Raw genomic sequence first — 18760 nt, 5'->3', positions numbered from 1 at the left:
AAAATTACTTTGAGAATGATTGTTCCTAAGATTTAAAAACCCACGAGTGAAAAACAAGAGAATTCATTTTTTAAAAAATTAAAAAGAAGACAAACTTTACAGACTCTGGAATTTAGTTCTCATTAACATATATTTCAAAACATCTACACTTGCAAAACAAGTGGAATTTACTGGCAAGGGCTTTGCTGTCAGTTGATTCTCCTATTAGACTAAACCAAGTTTATAGACAGTAACTTCCATAAAATACCTTTCAGAAAATGGTCATCAAAATGTAAAAGAAATAGAAGTTCTATTTTCAGTCCTATCAAATTGACCAGTTAGCTCTTTAGCATGTGCAGAATTCACATATATATACACACACAAAAAAAATTTTAAAGTGGTTAAAAGTGCTAACATTACTGACTATAGTAGCTTACTGAGATTTTCCACCATAAATATGACTGAAGCCCAGGTTGGCTTTCCATTTAGAGCGTTTTCTAAATATTATGCACCCTTCAAATTAGTGCTCATTTCTACTTCCTTTCATCTGTCTCAATAAAGCATTTTAGCCCAAGGGGCTTTTCCCCCCACACTCTGTACTCTTGTTTCCAGGCACTACTTTAATATTCAGGGTTTTGTACCTGTTTTGACCTCCTACTACATTAAAGATTCCTGAACTGGCAATAAAGTCTAGCATACCACCTTGCACTTATGAAATGTTCAGATCATCAACAGGCAAGACCATAGAACAGTATCATTGATGGACACATTCTCAGCTCATGTTAGGGACTCTTTTACAGATTTCACAAGAAATTCCCTGAGAGTCAATTTACTAATTACAGGTGGCAATGTGGTCACTGAACTAGCCCAAGTGTTTCCTCTCTGGTAAGGACCTGCAACATCTAAATTATCACCATAAGTGGATATAAACTGTCTTCATGACTGAGACACAATCAAGGCCCCACAGAATCTGAAAGTTAACAGAGCTCCCCACTGCCTCAAGAAGTATAGGAGAAACAATAAATGTACCTTAAAACTATAGCAGAGCACCATGGCTATGAACTTAACCAACCTAAATTCTACCTTAAGCAATTTAATCCTCAGTTTTCCTCACCTGTAAAATGAAGATAAGCTACCTCAAAAGTGTTATAAGAAGTAAACAAAATAAAAAATGACTATAGGAAAAACTGCTTCTATCACCACAATCACCCCACCCCAGGAGAATGGGCTTCTTGTAAAGACAAGCTCTTCCTCCATTATTCTGACAGAACCAAAGATGCAGCAGGGGTGATGTAGGAGCAACTAGGATCATGTTTCCTTCTTCAACTTGGGCTTCCAACTATCCTTGTGAAATGGGTTCCATCATTCACAGCTGCCTCTTCCAGGCCAGCTCCTGAGTAACTCAACATTACTAGGAAAAATCACATAGCTGAACTACCAGATTTTACAGTAGGTACACAGTCTCAAATCTCAAACTGACTCTCCGCTGACCAGTAGTTCTACTGCTTTTCTCTAGAAAGTCTGCTCTCCAACTTATCTCATACCGTCTCATCCCCTCTCCTCAAACCTCCCTGCTCCACACTCCCAACTTGGCTTAAATGTCACCAAATGAATGGTTTGCTTGAGTATTCTCATTCATTCTTTAAAATTAATAAGCTATTCTTGACCATGCATTATCGTAGGCCCTGGAGTACAGCAGTGATAGACAAAGTCCCCCTCCCCTTTTGTAGTACTTACAGTTTAGACAGGAGAGAAAAGAAAATATACAAAGCAAGGTGAATATGTATTGTGTCAGATGGAAATAAATAATATAGAAAAATTAAGTGGGGTAAAGAGTGTGGGTATGTCACCCACCATAGATTTCCCGGTCTCTTTTAGGATACATGATAGGACTGACATATACCCATTCCCCATCCCTAAGTGAACTTAGGTATGGCACATAAATCACTTTTACCAAGTCAATATGATAGACACTATCTCCAGGCACATACTCAAAGAGCCAGTGAATGGTATTTCCCTCTGCCAATGCTCAAGATGGTGGCCACACTATCAGCCAGATCCTGGAGTTAAAGATAGTATGAAGCAGACCTCCCAAGTGACTTGCAATGGAGGGATACCATCAGTGAGAAACAAACCCTTGCTATATGGAGTTCTTTGCTATTTCAGCATAAGTTAGCGTATCCTGGTTTAGTGGAAAACATAGTACTAGAAGAAAAGAGAAGTGCTATTTTACATACGGTTGGTTAGAAGGCCCTTCTAATAATGTGAAATTTGAGTGTAGTCCTAAGGAAGAAGGTCTGGCAGATATCTGCAGGAACAGTATTCCTGGCAGAAGAAATAGCAAATACAAATGCTTTGAGACAAGAAAATGCTCAACATGATTAAAAAAGTAGTAAGGCTACAAGGCAACTTTTAGCACAAGGCAGACAGGTAGGATATAAGGTAAAGAGGTGGGGGAGAAAATACAGTAGAGCCCCATACGCCTTCAAAAGGACTTGAACATTTCCTCTGAGAATGATGGGATGCTTTTGAGGGGTTTAAGTAGAAGTATCACATGAACAGCCATGTTTTCAAAGGATTACTTTGGTTGCTAAATTGAGGAGAGATCACTAGAAGGTGAATATAGAAGAAGGGAGACAAGTAAGGCAGCTATAGTGATAATCCAGGCAAGACATGATGATGGCCTGGACCAGAGTGGTTTAGGTACGGATGGTCAGAGTTGGGAGATGTTTGGAAGGTACAGCAGGCAGGATCTGCTGGCTGACTAGGTATAGACTATGAACAAATGGAAAAGTCAAGGATGACTCTATAGTTTTTTGTCAAGCAACTGGAATAACTGTTGCCAGTTACTAAGATGGGCCTGACCTCCAAAAGAAAATTCTGGTTTTTAAAATCCCTCCCTTTGTATCTATTCACTTTTAAAAAGGAAGTTAATTCTGACACATGCTATGTGATTACATCTTTTGAACATTATGCTGAGGGAAATAAGCCAGACACACACGGATAAATACTGCAGGAGTACGCTTTATGACGTACTTAAGTAGTCAAATTCATAGAGAAAGGAAGTAGAATGGTGGTTGCCAGGGGCTAGGGGAGAGAAGAATGAGGAATTGTTTAACTGGTAAAAGTTTCAGTATCGCAAGATGAAAAGAATTCTGAAAGTAGATGCATAACAATGTGAATGTACTTAATACCACTAAATGATACACTTACAAATAGTTAAGATGGTAAAATTTGTTATGTATATTTTACAGTAATTAAAAACTAAGACTGAAAATAAATAAAATTCTTACTGAATTAATAACTGGCCCAATTTATATATTTTAATTCTGTCCAGGGCTAAACAACTCCCCAAAATATAGGTCTGATAACTTAAATTGGATAACTCTACCATTAAGTACTTCTTCAGATGAGCAAAAATCAGATCCCAAAAATCTACTGCAAATTGATAGAACTGAAAAAAGAAATACATAAACCCACAATATAGTCAGAGACTTTAGCACTCCTCTTCCAGTAATCAATGATATAAGTTAAATAGAAAATTAGTGTTGTAGACTGAATTGTGTCACCACCAAAATTCATACACTGAAGCATCAACCTCCAATATGACTATATTTGGAGATAAGTCATTTAAGAGGTAATCAAGGTTAAATGAGATTAATAAAAGTGGGGCCCTAATCCACACATAAAGAGGAAAGACCATGAAAATACACAGGGGGAAAATGGCTGTCTACAACAGGAGAGAAGGGATAAAACAAACTTGCCAACACCTTGACCTTGAATTTCCAGGCTCCAGACTTGTGAGAAAATAAATTTCTGTTGTTTAAGCCATCCCATCTGTGATATGTTTTCATGGCAATCAGTAAGAATACAGAAGACTTGAAAAAACAATATCAATCAATTTGACCTGATTGACTTTTATAGAGCACTCCATTCAGCAATTGCAAATTACACAGTTTTTCAGGTGCTTATGGAACATTCGCCATAGTAGACTATATTCTAAGCCATAAAACACACTTCAGTAAATTTTAAAAAGTTAAAATCATACAAAATACGTCCCTGGCTACAACAACATTAAACTAGAAATCAACAACAAAAAGATGGATGAAAAATTCCCCAAATAGTTCTAGCCAAGATGCAGATATAGATAGATATGCTTCGCTTCCTTGCACAACCAAAAGAAAAACAAGCAATTTAAAAACAAAAAACAACCAGAACTGCCAGAAAATCAAACTATATGGAAGTCAGACAACCAAGGAGTTAAAAAAACATTCATCCAGACTGATAGGTTGGGCAGAAACAGGAAGCTGGGGCAGCAAGGACCCAAAACAAAGTGGCAGCTCACAGGCAGGGGTGGACCAGAGAGCAGCTTGCAGACCAGGATATCCTACATTTGCGTGCACATAAGCTGGGAGGAACAACTTGGGAGTGAGAGAGACCGCACAATCCAGGGTTACGGCACAGGGAAATAAAGCCTCAAAAACTCTGGCTATAGAAATCTGTGGTGGTTCCAGCCAAGATGGTAGGAAGAAACCCTTTGCTTCCTCACACAACCAAAATGAGGATAACAACCAATCTAAAATCAATTAACAACCAGAACTGCCAGAAAAATCCAACTGCATGGACCTCGGACAACCAAGGTGTGAAAGAAAACAGTCAGGGGAAGATGGCAGCTTTGCTCTAGGCAGAGTGTTTCTCGGCTTCTGTGAAGAGGAGGGAAACTTGGTTCGGTGGAGAAGCAGAGCAAGTGGACTAGGTTACCGAATCACTTTTGAAAGCAGGACATCAAAAATTATTGCGATCATTGAAAAACCAGACAGTAAGGAGACTGCTTCAAGACAAAAGGGACCTAGGGATCAGCGTGAGGACTAGGGGTGTGCAGTCCCCAGGCCTGGTGCTCCCAGGTCTGCCTTGGGACTCCCGGGAGAGGGGAGTCGCTGCTCCCTCCCCTGGATACGGGGGTTGAGCAACTCCAGGGGAGAGTTTGTTGCTTGAAGGCACAGATTGGCCAGTTGGACTGGGAGGGAATCGCCCAGGGACTATGAACACCCACCCACAGACATGGGAGAAATAAGGGCCTCCAGCTGGCATGACCAGGAGCAGCCTGGAAGAGCGACTGCACCCCTAGCCCGGTGGAACTGCGGATCAGTGGAGGACACAGAGCCGGGAGGGGTTGGGGTGTTTTCAGGTCTCGGGAGCCAACAGTTCTGATCTGGGAAAGTACGCCCCCCATCGGGAATCTTGACTTGCGCGCTGTGATCCCGGAAGGGACAGGCACTTAGTGCCTTCCTATAGCCCGAATTTCGGTGGAGGGGTGTGCCCTTTTACGACTCCCAGGGAGGGCACAGTGAATCCCAAAACATTGCAGGTGCCTCCTGAGATCCTGGAGCTGGAACCCTGCAGGGACCCCGGAGTCCAGAAGAACGCGGCAGTGAGCTCCGGAGAGCGAGTGTGCTCCAGGGTTCCTGAGCGGCTTGCTGAGATCTGGCTGGGAAGAGAGAGAAGCATTTCAAAAGTCCCTCGGCCAGCTGCAGCCAGCAAGATCTGAAAAACTGGTCTGGCCAGTTAGAAACCAAGAGGTTTTTTTGTTTTTATTTTGTTTGGTTTGGTTTGGTTTGGTTTGGTTTTTGTGGCTGTTGTTGGATGATTGATTTTATCTTGTGTTTTAAGTGGCATTTTATTTTTCAATTCTTACTATTTTTGTATATCGCAATCCCTTATGTTTCTCTTCCATTCATCCTAATAATATTCTTTCCAATCCAAATTTATCTCTCCTGCACTCCATCTTCTGCTTTTCTTTCCTTTTTTTTTTATCTTGCAAGTTACTGTAAATTTCTATTTTCTTTTTCTCATCTTTCCAACATTTTTTATTTTAACACTATTTTGGTATTCTTTCTCTTTTCATATAATCTTCTTTGCCTGGTTGGTTATACTGTCGTTTGATAGGTTCCCCCTGGTATCTCAGTCACAGTGTGTTGATAATTTACTATCCTTCATCTGTGTTCCATTAATACACCTCTCAAAGTTCTATACTCTTTATTTTTGTTATCTAGATCTCATCAATTCTGCCACAAGACTGTCACTTTACTATTACTGTTAATAAGACCTAGTCCTTACAATTGTAAATGCTACTCAATACCCCTACCTGATCTCAGCCCACTTTGCAATTTCCTGAACTATACTATTGTGGGGGTTCTCTCTATTCTTTTACACACTACTCCTATATACTAATCTTTAATCCAACCCTACCTTAGAATCTGACCTCCCACAGCCTCACAGCCTTCTAGATATAACTATCAATCCTCTCATCCCCAATAAGAGTCTTACCCTCTTTCCATCCTTTCTAAAACGTGGATAGTGGGGTGGAGGATGACGGTTAACACTATAAGGAGCCAAAGGATAACCCATCTCTTCTCTACTGGCTGCTAAGGTAAACATCATAGTACACTGCCTTGCTGTCTTAGACCATTTCACCTTACTCCTCCAACTGATCACAAAAAAAAAAAAAAAAAGAGTAGGGGGAAGCTGTGAACACCAGGATACACGAAGGAGATTGCACCATTGAATCCCACAAGTATTCTACCACAAAAGTTCACACCATAATTGCAGGGAACCAGAACAGATCAATTTAAGAAACAGAGGCTAACAAGAAGAAACCCACGAACAATGAGAAAACAAAGAAACAACCCCCAACTGAATGGAAACGAGGAAGCCTCAGGAAAAATGCTAAATGAAATAGAGGCAACTCAACTATCAGATACTGAGTTCCAAACAATGATTATCAGGAAGTTCAATGAACTCACAATGAGCTATCAGAAATTAGAGGGAAACTACATCAATCTCACTGCAAACTATATAAACATGAAAAAGGAAATAGAAACTCTCAACAAAGGCCAAGAGGAAATGAAGAATACAATCTCTGAACTGAAGAACACAGTAGAAGGAATGAAAAGCAGGATCGATGAAGCAGATCAGATTAGCGAGCTAGAGGACAAAGTAGAAAACAACACCCACAAAGAGCAAGAAAAGGAAAAGAGACTCAGATGAATGAAGAGGGATTAAGAGAAATGCAAGACAATATGAAATGTAATAATATCCGTATAATAGGGATACCAGAAGGAGAAAAATAACAACAAGGGATCGAAAACCTAGTCGAAAGGGTAATGAAGGAGAACTTCCCTAATTTGATGAGAGAAAAAGTCACACAAATTCAGGAAACACAGAGAGTACCAATCAAGAGGAACCCAAAGAGGCCCACCTCAAGACACATCATAATTAAAATGGCAAAATTCCAAGACAAAGAGAGAATCTTAAAGGCAGCAAGGGAGAAAAAGGAAGTAACATACAAGGGAGCCCCAATAAGGCTAACAGCTGACTTCTCAATGGAAACACTTCAAGCCAGAAGAGAATGGCAAGAAATACTCCAGGTAATGAGAACCAGAGGTCTGCAACCAACGCTACTTTATCAAGCAAGGCTCTCAATCAAGATAGAAGGCCAAAAAGAAGTCTATTTACTCTATTGACTAAATAGACTAAATAGACCCCAGACAAAAGAAGTCTAAAAGAATACACCTCCACCAAACCAGCTCTGCAAGAGATTCTAAAGGGACTGCTTTAAGGAAGGGAGGGAAAACAGAGAGAGAGAGGAACACACGTACATAAAAGACAAAGAATAAGTACCTATCAATAATAACCTTAAACGTAAATGGATTAAATGCTCCCATCAAAAGACATAGAATAGTTGAATGGATAAGAAAAAATGACCCACATATATGCTGTCTACAGGAGACCCACCTCAGGATAAAAGACCTACACAGGCTGAAAGTGAAGGGCTGGAAACAAATCTTCCAAACAAATGGACAGGAAAAAAAAAGCCACGGTAGCAATACTCATATCAGACAAAATAGACTTCCAAAAAAGGTCCATAAAGAGAGACCCAGAAGGTCACTTCATAATACTCAAGGGAAGAATCCACCAAGAAGACATAAATATTGTAAATACATATGCACCCAACATAGGAGCACCAAAATACATAAAGAAAATCTTAGAGGACTTCAAGAAAGATATTGACAGCAACACAATTATTGGGGGGGATTTTAACACCCCACTATCAAAAATGGACAGATCTTCCAAACAAAATATCAACAAAGATATTGTGGCATTGAACAATACCCTTGATGAAATAGACTTTACTGATGTATACAGAGCCCTCCATCCAAAAGAAGCTAAATATACATTCTTTTCAAATGTACACAGAACATTTTCAAAGACAGACCACATGACAGGACACAAAATAAGCCTCAAGAATTCCAAGAAAATTGAAATCATACCAAGCATTTTCTCGGACCACAAGGGACTGAAGCTAGAAACCAACAACAGGGAAAAAATCCCAAAACACTCAAAATCATGGAGATTGAATAGCATGCTATTAAACAATGAATGGGTCAAGAATGATATTAGGGAAGTAATCAAAAGGTTTCTGGAAACAAATGAAAACGAACTCGCAACCACCCAAAACTTATGGGACACAGCCAAGGCAGACCTGAGAGGGAAGTACATAGCGATACAGGCCCAGCTAAAAAAGTTAGAAACATTCCAAACAAACAACCTAACCCTACATCTACAAGAACTTGAGGAACAACAACAAAGACAGCCCAGAGCAAGCAGAAGGAAGGAAATAACCAAGATCAGAGCAGAATTAAATGACATAGAGACTAAAAGCACAATTCTAAGGATCAATGAATCCAAGAGCTGGTTCTTTGAAAAGATAAACAACATCGACAAGTCTTTAAGCAGACTCATCAAGAAAAAAAGAGAGAAGACCCAAATAAACACAATCAGAAATGGAAGAGGAGAAATTACAACAGATACCACAGAAATACAAAGGATTGTAAGAAATTACTACAAAGAACTGTATGCCAAGACATTTGAAAACCTAGGTGAAATGGACAAATTTCTAGAAAAATATAATCTTCCAAAACTCAATGAAAAAGAAGCAGAAAGTCTGAACAGACCAATAACAACAAAAGAAATGAAGCAGTAATCAAAAAACTCCCAACACACAAAAGCCCGGGACCAGATGGTTTCACAGGAGAATTCTACCAAGCATTTAAGGAAGAGCTAACCCCTATCCTTCACAGACTATTCCAAAAAATCCAAAAAGATGGGAGTTTCCCAAACTCTTTTTATGAGGCCAACATCATCCTAATTCCAAAACCAGATAAAGACACAACAAAGAAAAAAACTTCAGGCCAATATCACTGATGAACATTGACGCTAAAATCCTCAACAAAATACTGGAAACCGCATCAAACAGTACATTAAAAAGATCATACACCATGACCAAGTGGGATTCATCCCAGGGATGCAAGGATGGTTCAATATTCGCAAATCAGTAAATGTAATACATCACATAAACAAAAGTAAAGACAAAAACCACATGATCATATCAACTGATGCAGAAAAAGCATTTGATGAGGTACAGCACCCATTCATGATAAAAACACTCAGCAAAGTGGGAATAGAGGGAGCATTCCTCAATATAATAAAGGCCATATATGAGAGATCTACAGCCAACATCATTCTCAATGGGCAAAAACTAAAATCTTTTCCACTAAGATCAGGAACAAGACAAGGCTGTCCACTTTCACCACTTCTATTCAATATAGTACTGGAAGTTTTAGCCACAGCGATCAGACAAGAAAAAGAAATAAAAGGCATCCAAATTGGAAAGGAGGATACAAAACTGTCACTGTTCGCAGATGACATGATAGTATACATAGAAAATCCTATAGACTCCACCAAAAAACTGCTTGACCTAATAAATGAATTTGGAAAAACAGCGGGATACAAAGTCAATATCCAGAAATCAAAGGCATTTCTGTACACCAACAATGAAACAGCAGAAGCAGAGATCAAAGAAAAAATCCCATTTGAAATAGCAAAAAGAAAAATAAAATATCTAGGAATAAACCTAACCAAAGAGGTAAAAGACCTGTATTCAGAAAACTATATCACACTCAGGAAAGAAATAAAGGAAGACACAAACAAATGGAAACACATACCGTGTTAATGGATTGGAAGAATTAATATTATCAAAATGTCCATACTACCCAAAGCAATTTACACATTCAATTCAATTCCTATTAAAGTACCAATGGCTTAGTTCACAGACATAGAACAAACACTTCAAAAATTTATATGGAATCATAAACGACCCCGAATAGCTGCTGCAATTTTGAGAAAGAAGAGCAAAGTAGGAGAGATTACAATACCTGACACTAAACTATACTACAAGGCCACTGTAATCAAAACAGCCTGGTACTGGCATAAAAACAGGCACATAGACCAATGGAACAGAACAGAAAGCCCAGAAATAAACCCAAGTCTCTATGGTCAATTAATATTTGACAAAGGAGGCAGCAACATAAAATGGAGTAAAAATAGCCTCTTCAACAAATGGTGTAGGGAGAACTGGATAGCCACGTGCAAAAAAAATGAAACTTGAACACCAACTTACACCATATACAAAAATAAATTCAAGGTGGATAAAAGACTTAAATATAAAATGTGACACCATTAAAGTCCTAGAGGAGAACGTAGGAAGGAAAATCTCAGATATTTCACGAAGAAACATTTTTACTGACTTGTCCCCTAGAGGAAGGGACATAAAGGAAAGAATAAACAAATGGGACCTCATCAAAATTAAAAGCTTCTGCACAGCTAAAGAAAACAGTATCAAAATTAAAAGAGAACCAACTGTATGGGAAAACATATTTGCCAATGATATCTCAGACAAGGGTTTAATCTCCAAAATATATAAAGAACTTACACGACTGCACTCTAAGAAGACAAGGAATCCAATTAAAAAGTGGGCAAAGGACTTGAACAGACACTTCTCCAAGGAGAACATACAGAAAATCCAAAGACACATGAAACGATGTTCAATATCGCTAGCTAGCAGAGAGATGCAAATTAAAACCACAATGAGATACCACTTCACACCAGTCAGAATGGCCATCATAAACAAAGCAACAAACAACAAGTGTTGGAGAGGTTGTGGAGAAAAGGGGTCCCTAGTGCACTGTTGGTGGGACTGCAGACTGGTACAACCACTATGGAAAGCAGTATGGAACTTCCTCAGAAAACTAAAAATGGATCTGCCTTTTGACCCAGCAATTCCACTGCTGGGACTCTATCCTAAGAACACCAAAACACCAATCCAAAAGAACTTGTGCATCCCAATGTTCATAGCAGCACAATTTACAATAGCTAGATGCTGGAAGCAACCAAGATGCCCATCAGTAAATGAATGGATCAAAAAACTATGGTACATCTACACAATGGAATTCTATGCAGCAGAAAGAAAGAAGGAGCTCCTACCCTTTACAGCAGCATGGATGGAGCTGGAGAGCATTATGCTAAGCGAAACAAGCCAGGCAGTGAAAGACAAATACCATATGATCTCACCTTTAACAGGAACCTAAACAACAAAACAAAGAAGCAAGCAAAATGTAACTAAAGACACTGAAATAGAGGACAGGCTAACAGTGACCACAAAGGAGAGTAGAGGGAATTTCAGGGGACATTGGGAAGGGTTCACTGGAACAAACTTAAAGGACACATGGTCAAAAACTGGGGGGAGGGTGGTAGTGGGAGGGAGGTGGGGAGGGGTGGGGGGACTGGACTGGGAGTAGAGGGGAGAAAACTGTATTTGAACAAAGATTAAGATGAAATTTTAAACAAAAAGAAAGAAAAGAGGGAGAGAAACATCAATGGGAGAGAGGCTGCCCAACCGGTGATCGAACCCACAACATCACATTTTGGTGTATGGACGACGCTTCACCCAACTGAGCCACACCAGCCCAGGCCCACTTTGTAATAGTTTGTGAGTATGCTATGAGGTAAGGAATAAAATGATCATTTTACAGATAAGGGAGCTGACGCACCAAGCAGTTATGTAATTTATCCATGGCTGTAGAGCTAGTCAATTGTGTAGTGCAGAATTTGGACTCCAGTACCCTCGAACTCCAGAGCCCACTCCCAGCCATTACTTGCTATCAGAATTCTTGAGTCTACCTCCAGGTCAGTCAACAATGCCCTTCTCTCTGAGCCTTGGTTGCCTCATGTTTAAAAATCTGGGTTTGGGGTGCATGATCTTTAAGGTCCTTCCAGCTTTACTTTGCTGTCAGCTTAAGATTGCCCAATGCCGCCCTGGCTGATGTGGCTGAATGGTTGAGTGCTGGCCTGTGAATCAAAGGGTCGCTGGTTTGATTTTCAGTCTAGGGCACATGTCTGGGTTGCAGGCCAGGTCCCAGTGGGGGGCATGTGAGAAGCAACCACACATTGATGTTTCTCTCTTTCTCTTTCCCTTTCCTTTCTCCTCTCAAAAAATAAAAAATAGAGTAAATAAAATCTTTAAAAAAAAAAAAGAAAGAAAGAAAGCAGTCAACCAGAACAACCAGACCAGTAAAGGTGGCAGATGGAAAAAACCTACAGCAAGGTGGCGCGGACCATGCAGGCAGGGCTGGCTGAATGGGAAACTGAGACTCAGAGCTGACCGTGGACTACGGCAGTTGCTACAGTGCTACAGTTGCTCCCAGTCTCATTGGAAAGTGGGGCTAAAGATGAGCAAGGGAGTTGCACTGTTCCCTCTCTGGCCCCTGCCCCACAGACAGTACCACACTGCAAGGAAGGAGGGTTGCCCTGCCTGGGTGAATACCTAAGGCCCTGCCCCCTTACAACTTAACAGGAACCCTGAGACAAAGAAATAGGGCCCAAATGAAAGAACAGAACAAAAATTCAGAAAGAGAGCTAAGCAATGAGGAGATAGCCAATCTATCTGATGGAGAATTTAAAACCCTGGGAATCAAAATGCTCACAGACCTGACTGAGCTTGGTTGAAAAATGAAAAAACAAATGAAAAATACCCAAAATGAAATAAAGCAAAACATTCAGGGAATCAACAGTGACAGGAAGGAAACCAGGACTCAAAGCAATGATTTGTAACAAAAGGAAGAAATAAACATCCAACTGGAACAGAATGAAGAAACAAGAATTCAAAAAAATGAAGAGAGACTTAAGAACCTCTGGGACAACTTAAAATGTTCCAATATCCGAATTATAGGGGTGCCAGGAGGAGAAGAATGAGAACAAAAAATTGAAAACTTATTTGAACAAATAATGAAGGAAAACTTCCCCAATCTGGCAGGAAATAGACTTCCAGGAAGTCCAGGAAGCTCAGAGAGTCCCAAAGAAGTTGGACCCCAAGAGGAACACACCAAGGCACATCATCATTAACTTACCCAAGATTAAAGATAAAGAGAGAATCTTAAAAGCAGTGAGAGAAAAGAAGACAGTTACCTACAGAGGAGTGCCCATAAGACTACAAGCTGATTTCTCAAGAGAAACCTTGCAGGCAAGAAGGGGCTGGAAAGAAGTATTCAGAGTCATGAAAGGCAAAAATCTACATCCAAGATTACTCCATACAGCAAAGCTATCATTTAGAATGGAAGGGCAGATAAAGTGCTTCCCAGATAAATTCAAGTCCAAGAAGTTCATCATCACCAAGCCCTTATTATATGAAATGTTAAAGGGACTTATCTAAGAAAAAGAAAATCAAAACTATGAACAGCAAAATGACAACAGACTCACAACTATCAACAACTGAACCTAAAAATAAATAAATAAATAAATAAATAAGCAACCTAAGCAAACAACTGGAACAGGAACAGAATTACAAAAATGGCAATCACATGGAAGGTTATTGGAGGGCAGGGCAGAATGGGTGTAAAAGGTACAGGGAATAAGAAGCATAATTGGTAGGCACAAACTAGACAGGGAGGTTCAGAATAGTAAAGGAAATGGAGAAGCCAAAGAATTTACATGTACGACCCATGGGCATGAACTAAGGTGGGGCTTGAGGGAGGGGCAGTGAAGGGTGGGGAGGGATAAAGGGGAGAAAAAATGGGACAACTGTAATAGCATAGTCAGTAAAATACAAAGAAAAGAAAAATTCCCCAGATACCTCAAAACTAAACAACATATTATTTAATATCCAGGGTCAAAGAGGGAATCACAAGGGAAAGTAAAACCAATCAAAATTTGTAGGCTGCAAATAAAGCAGTGCTTAGAGGGAATTTATGGCATTAAGTACTTACATCGGAAAAAATGGTCTCAAATAATGAGATAGGCTACAAGCTTAAAAAGTAGGAAGAAAGGGGAAATTTAACCCTAAGGAAGCAGATGAAACAAAGTGAGATCAAAGCAGAAATCAATGAAATAGAAAAGCAAAACATAATAGAGAAAAATCAATGAAACTAAAAGCTGGTCCTCTGAGAGGATCAGTAATATGAATACATCTCTAGCAAATGATCAGTAAAAACATACAATCTACTAAAGTTCACTCAAAAAAAATAGATAACTTGAATAACCCTATAGAAATGAAAAAATTGAACTCATAGTTAAAATTCTTTCCAACAAAGAAAACTCCAGGCCTAATGGCTTCCCTTGAAGAATTCTACCAATCATTTAAGAGAAAAAGAATATCAATTGTACACAAACTCTCCCACCACATAGAAAAGGAGAGAACACTTTTCAACTCATTTTATGATACCAACGTTACACTGATGCCAAAACCAGACAAAGACATTATAAGAAAACAACACACCAATATCTCTTAGGAACACAGATGCAAATTCCTCAACAAAATATTAGCAAATTGAATTGAGGTATACGTAAAATGGATAATACATCACCACCAAGGAAGGTTTATATTGAAAATGCAAAGCAATGTAATTCACCATATAAAGAAAAATGTACTGTGTAACCCTATTCACACCCTGCATAATTATCTGCTTATTCTGTGAAGCCAATTTTTGCCAATTCATGAGACAAAATTAGACACTTATGGTGTACTCAATGATAGGCTACTCCTTTGATCTAATTTTATTAATAGTAACCATCATTTACTTTCCAAATGCAAAATATTATACACAACACTTTAAATGTACTACCTTGCTCCTGACACACCTTAGGGCCTTTACACCTGCTACTCACTCTACCCAATGTTCTTCCCACATCCAGCTTATCCTGATCATTCAGCCTGCATTTCTAATAGCATCTGAGAGTGGCTTTCTTCATCACTACTGCTCTGGAGCACTGATGATGCTTTATTTCAAAGCATTTTTCACTACTTGAAATTATTCTGTTAACTTTTTTGTCTATCTCCCTCATCATAATGTAAACTCTCAGAAAATAGGGTCCTTCTTTGTCTTGCTCACTGCTATATTCCCATACCCAGAACAGAACCTGGCACATAGTAGTGTTTTAATAAGTGTTTGGTGAACAAATAAATGACATGAGATACACACTACCTCTCCAAATTTATACATATGAAAAAGCTGCAAATCAAAGAGTAAGTTACATGTCCATGATCACAAAACGTCTTAGCCTGGGTTCCACTGAAATGAAAAGGTGAAACACAGGCTTGGAGACAAGTAGTTTATTTTTTAATGTGATCCTAGGGAGCAGAAGTGAAGGCAACAGGGAGTGCAACAAAGCAGAAAAGTCAATACAAGGATTCATTATCAGTTGGCCACCGCTAAGAGTGATAGATGTTTCTTGTGACAAGTGCTTGATCCCACAGGATTTTCTGAGAGGCTTGTAAATGTATCCTCAAAACTACTACCCTGGGAAGAAACAGGAAAGCAATTTGATCCATCATCCCTCAATTATCTAGATTGGCCACACAAAATAAGTCCAATGGGAGGAACAGAGATATAAGCTTTACCAAACCAGACCAGTTTATATCAAACAAGACTGTAGAAATAGATGGAATAAAAGGTGAGGCTGAGCACACCAAAATGCTATATAAAATAATGGTAAGAAAAAGGCAGAACCAACTTCAAACCCTGAAAATCTGACCATGCATAAAACTGTTTCTTATGCTGCACTGCCATAGATCTCCATGGTGTAAAGCGATTTTCACCTGTATGGTGGATTTTGGGTAAAAGACATATATAATCACAAACAGCATAACAGAAATCAAAGTGGTGCTCTGTGCAACAAAAATAAATGTAACAGTGAGTGGGGATAGAAGAATAAATGTAATTATGTGGTCTTAGGAGGGTGCTACACAGAGTGGTATTTATTAAAGGCTGAACTAATCAAAAGTTTAAAAATATAAATACAAACCCTCTACTCAAAAAATATATACATCTAGGAATTCAGACCAAAGTAATTATCATGGATGTGCATAAAATTTTTGCCACAGAGATACTCACCATAGCATTATTTATGATAAGAAAAAGATCAGAAAAAACATGACTGTCCAATAGGAAAATAGGTAAATTATGTTTAATCCATAAAAGATGCAATTTTAAGAAGTAGTTTGTAGAAATATATTTCATGCCTTTGAAAGACATTCCTAAATAGTAAGTGCAAAATATTTCTAATATATAATTAAGTATTCTAGTAAACCAGTGATTTTCAACCTTTTTCATCTCATGGCACACATAAACTAATTACTAAAATATTTTTAAAAGATTTTATTTAGTTACTTTTTTTTAAAGATTTTATTTATTTCTTTTTAGAGAGGGAAGGGACGGAGAAAGAGAGAGAGAGAGAGAAACATCAATGTGCGGTTGATGGGGGTTATGGCCTGCAACCCAGGCATGTACCCTGACTGGGAATCGAACCTGCGCACACTTTGGTTCGCAGCCCGCATTTATTTATTTACTTTTTGAGAGAGGGGAAGGGAGAATGAGAAGGAGAGATAAATCTATCAGTTCCCTCTTGCATGTGCATGTCCCCAAATGAGGACCCAGCCTGCAACTCAGGCATGTGCCCTGACTGGGAATTGAACCAGCGACCTTTTGGTTTACAGGCTAGGCTCAATCCACTGAGCCATACCAGCCAGGACTAATTACTAAAATTTTGCAGCACATCAAAAAATGTATTTTTTGCCTATCTGACAAAAATAAGTATAATTTTGATGGCTATTGTTATGCTGGCTCTTGTAATTTCTTCATTTGACAATCTAAAAGAAAAGAGGTCAATGACCCTGACTATAAACAGTCAAGTGTCACATGTTTTAAAAATTCTTGCAGTACACCAGTTAAAAACTGATGTAGTAAATAAGTAGATATAATGTTACATAATACTTTTTAAAGAACAGCGCATAAATTCTTAGGTTTTTTTACACATTTAACAAAATATTAACTAATAATTTCTGAATGATCTGTTCATGAAAGATTTTAATTTTTGTAAAAATCTTCTATAAAAATTTTAAAAATTTTTGGTTAATTAGTTACTAACTTAGTAAAAAGTTTCACTAAATCCTCATGCACTGAAATAAGGCAAGTCACTAGCAATCTTCTGGCCTGTGAGTGGAACCAGGAAGTGGTTCATACAGGTAGAACCCAAGCAGAGATCAAATGAGAGGTTAAGAAAAAGTCATTTGTTTGAATCAGGTCCTTCTACCTTAGAAAATAGGGATATTACATTTTTTACAATAACAGACCGTACATTAAAGTAAAAATGCAAAACATCTATGGCAAAGATAACATAAAACACCAAAATTTAACATGTTTCCTTTTGAGTCATTCTCCTCTTGGGTATGATAGAAGTAGACAGCCATCTCTGTGGCAATGAATAACCATCAAGCTTTGGTGATTGTGTATTATCCTAAAATAATTATTACAGTATATGTTGATTACTTTAAGCCATGTCCTGTGCTAAAAAAGCACTTTCTGCATAATACCATCTCAGTGAATACTTACAATAACCCTGAACCAGCAATCTGCATATTCTAGGTAGGGGGAAAAAAAGGCTAAGAGTGGTTAAATAATTTGCCCAAGCTCATTGTTAGTTACTATGAGGGCTGAGGTTTGAACCAATTGTACCTTATTCTAAAGCAAAACGTTTTTATAATATAGAAGAAGGAAATATGACATCCTTGTATCATGGTCCATTCTTAAGAGGTTTTCACTATTATTTTTAGCACTTCACATATATCTTTTTGGTTCCTCAAAAAAACTAAAGACAGAATTACCACATGACCCAGCAAAGCCTAGTTGTATACCCAAAAAAACTATAAAACAGATGTTCAAACAAACACCTGATAATTCACAGCAGCATTATCATAATAGCCAAAAAGTGGAAACAACCCAAATATCCATCAACAGATGAGTAAAAAAATATGATATATCGACACAATTGAATATTATTAAGCCATAAAAGAAACAAAGTACTGATACATGCTACAATATAGATGAGCTTCAAATACACTGCAAGGTACTTCAGGCCAAGATGGAGGCATAGGCAGATATACTTTGCCTCCTCACACAACCAAAAGAAGGATAACAACAAATTTAGAAACAAAAAATAACCAGAACTGCCAGAAAATCGAACTGTATGTAAGTCTGACAGCCAAGGAATTAAAGAAGAAACATTCATCCAAACTGCTAGGAGGGGCAGAGATGGACAGCTGGGATGGAGGGGACTCAAGGCAAGGTGGCGGCTGTAGTACTGGGCAGTCCCACATTTGCGGGCAGATACACTAGGTGGAACAACTGGGGAGCAAGATAGAGCATGCAGCCCAGGGTTCCAGCTCAGGGAAATAAAGCCTCAAAAATTCTGGCTGAAAAAAAACTGTGGGGGTTGAGGCAGATGGAGAAACTCACAGCCTCACAGGAGACTTCACTGGAGAGACCCACAGGGTCCTAGAATGTACACAAACTCACCCACATGGGAATCAGCACCAGAAGGGCCCGATTTGCTT

The 18760-nt window shown here is 38.7% G+C and overlaps 1 protein-coding gene across 1 annotated transcript in view; it reads right to left on the bottom strand.

Moving 5' to 3' along the window:
* UBAC2 (UBA domain containing 2) overlaps nt 1-18760 on the bottom strand; it is a 250542-nt gene that overhangs the window by 210096 nt on the left and 21686 nt on the right. The window lies entirely within an intron of this gene.

Source organism: Phyllostomus hastatus, unplaced genomic scaffold (assembly GCF_019186645.2).
Source record: "Phyllostomus hastatus isolate PE091 unplaced genomic scaffold, TTU_PhHast_1.1 phas_scaffold_46, whole genome shotgun sequence".
NCBI lineage: Eukaryota > Metazoa > Chordata > Mammalia > Chiroptera > Phyllostomidae > Phyllostomus > Phyllostomus hastatus.
Note: the sequence above shows the minus strand (reverse complement) of the source record. Positions and strands in the feature narration are given on the sequence as shown.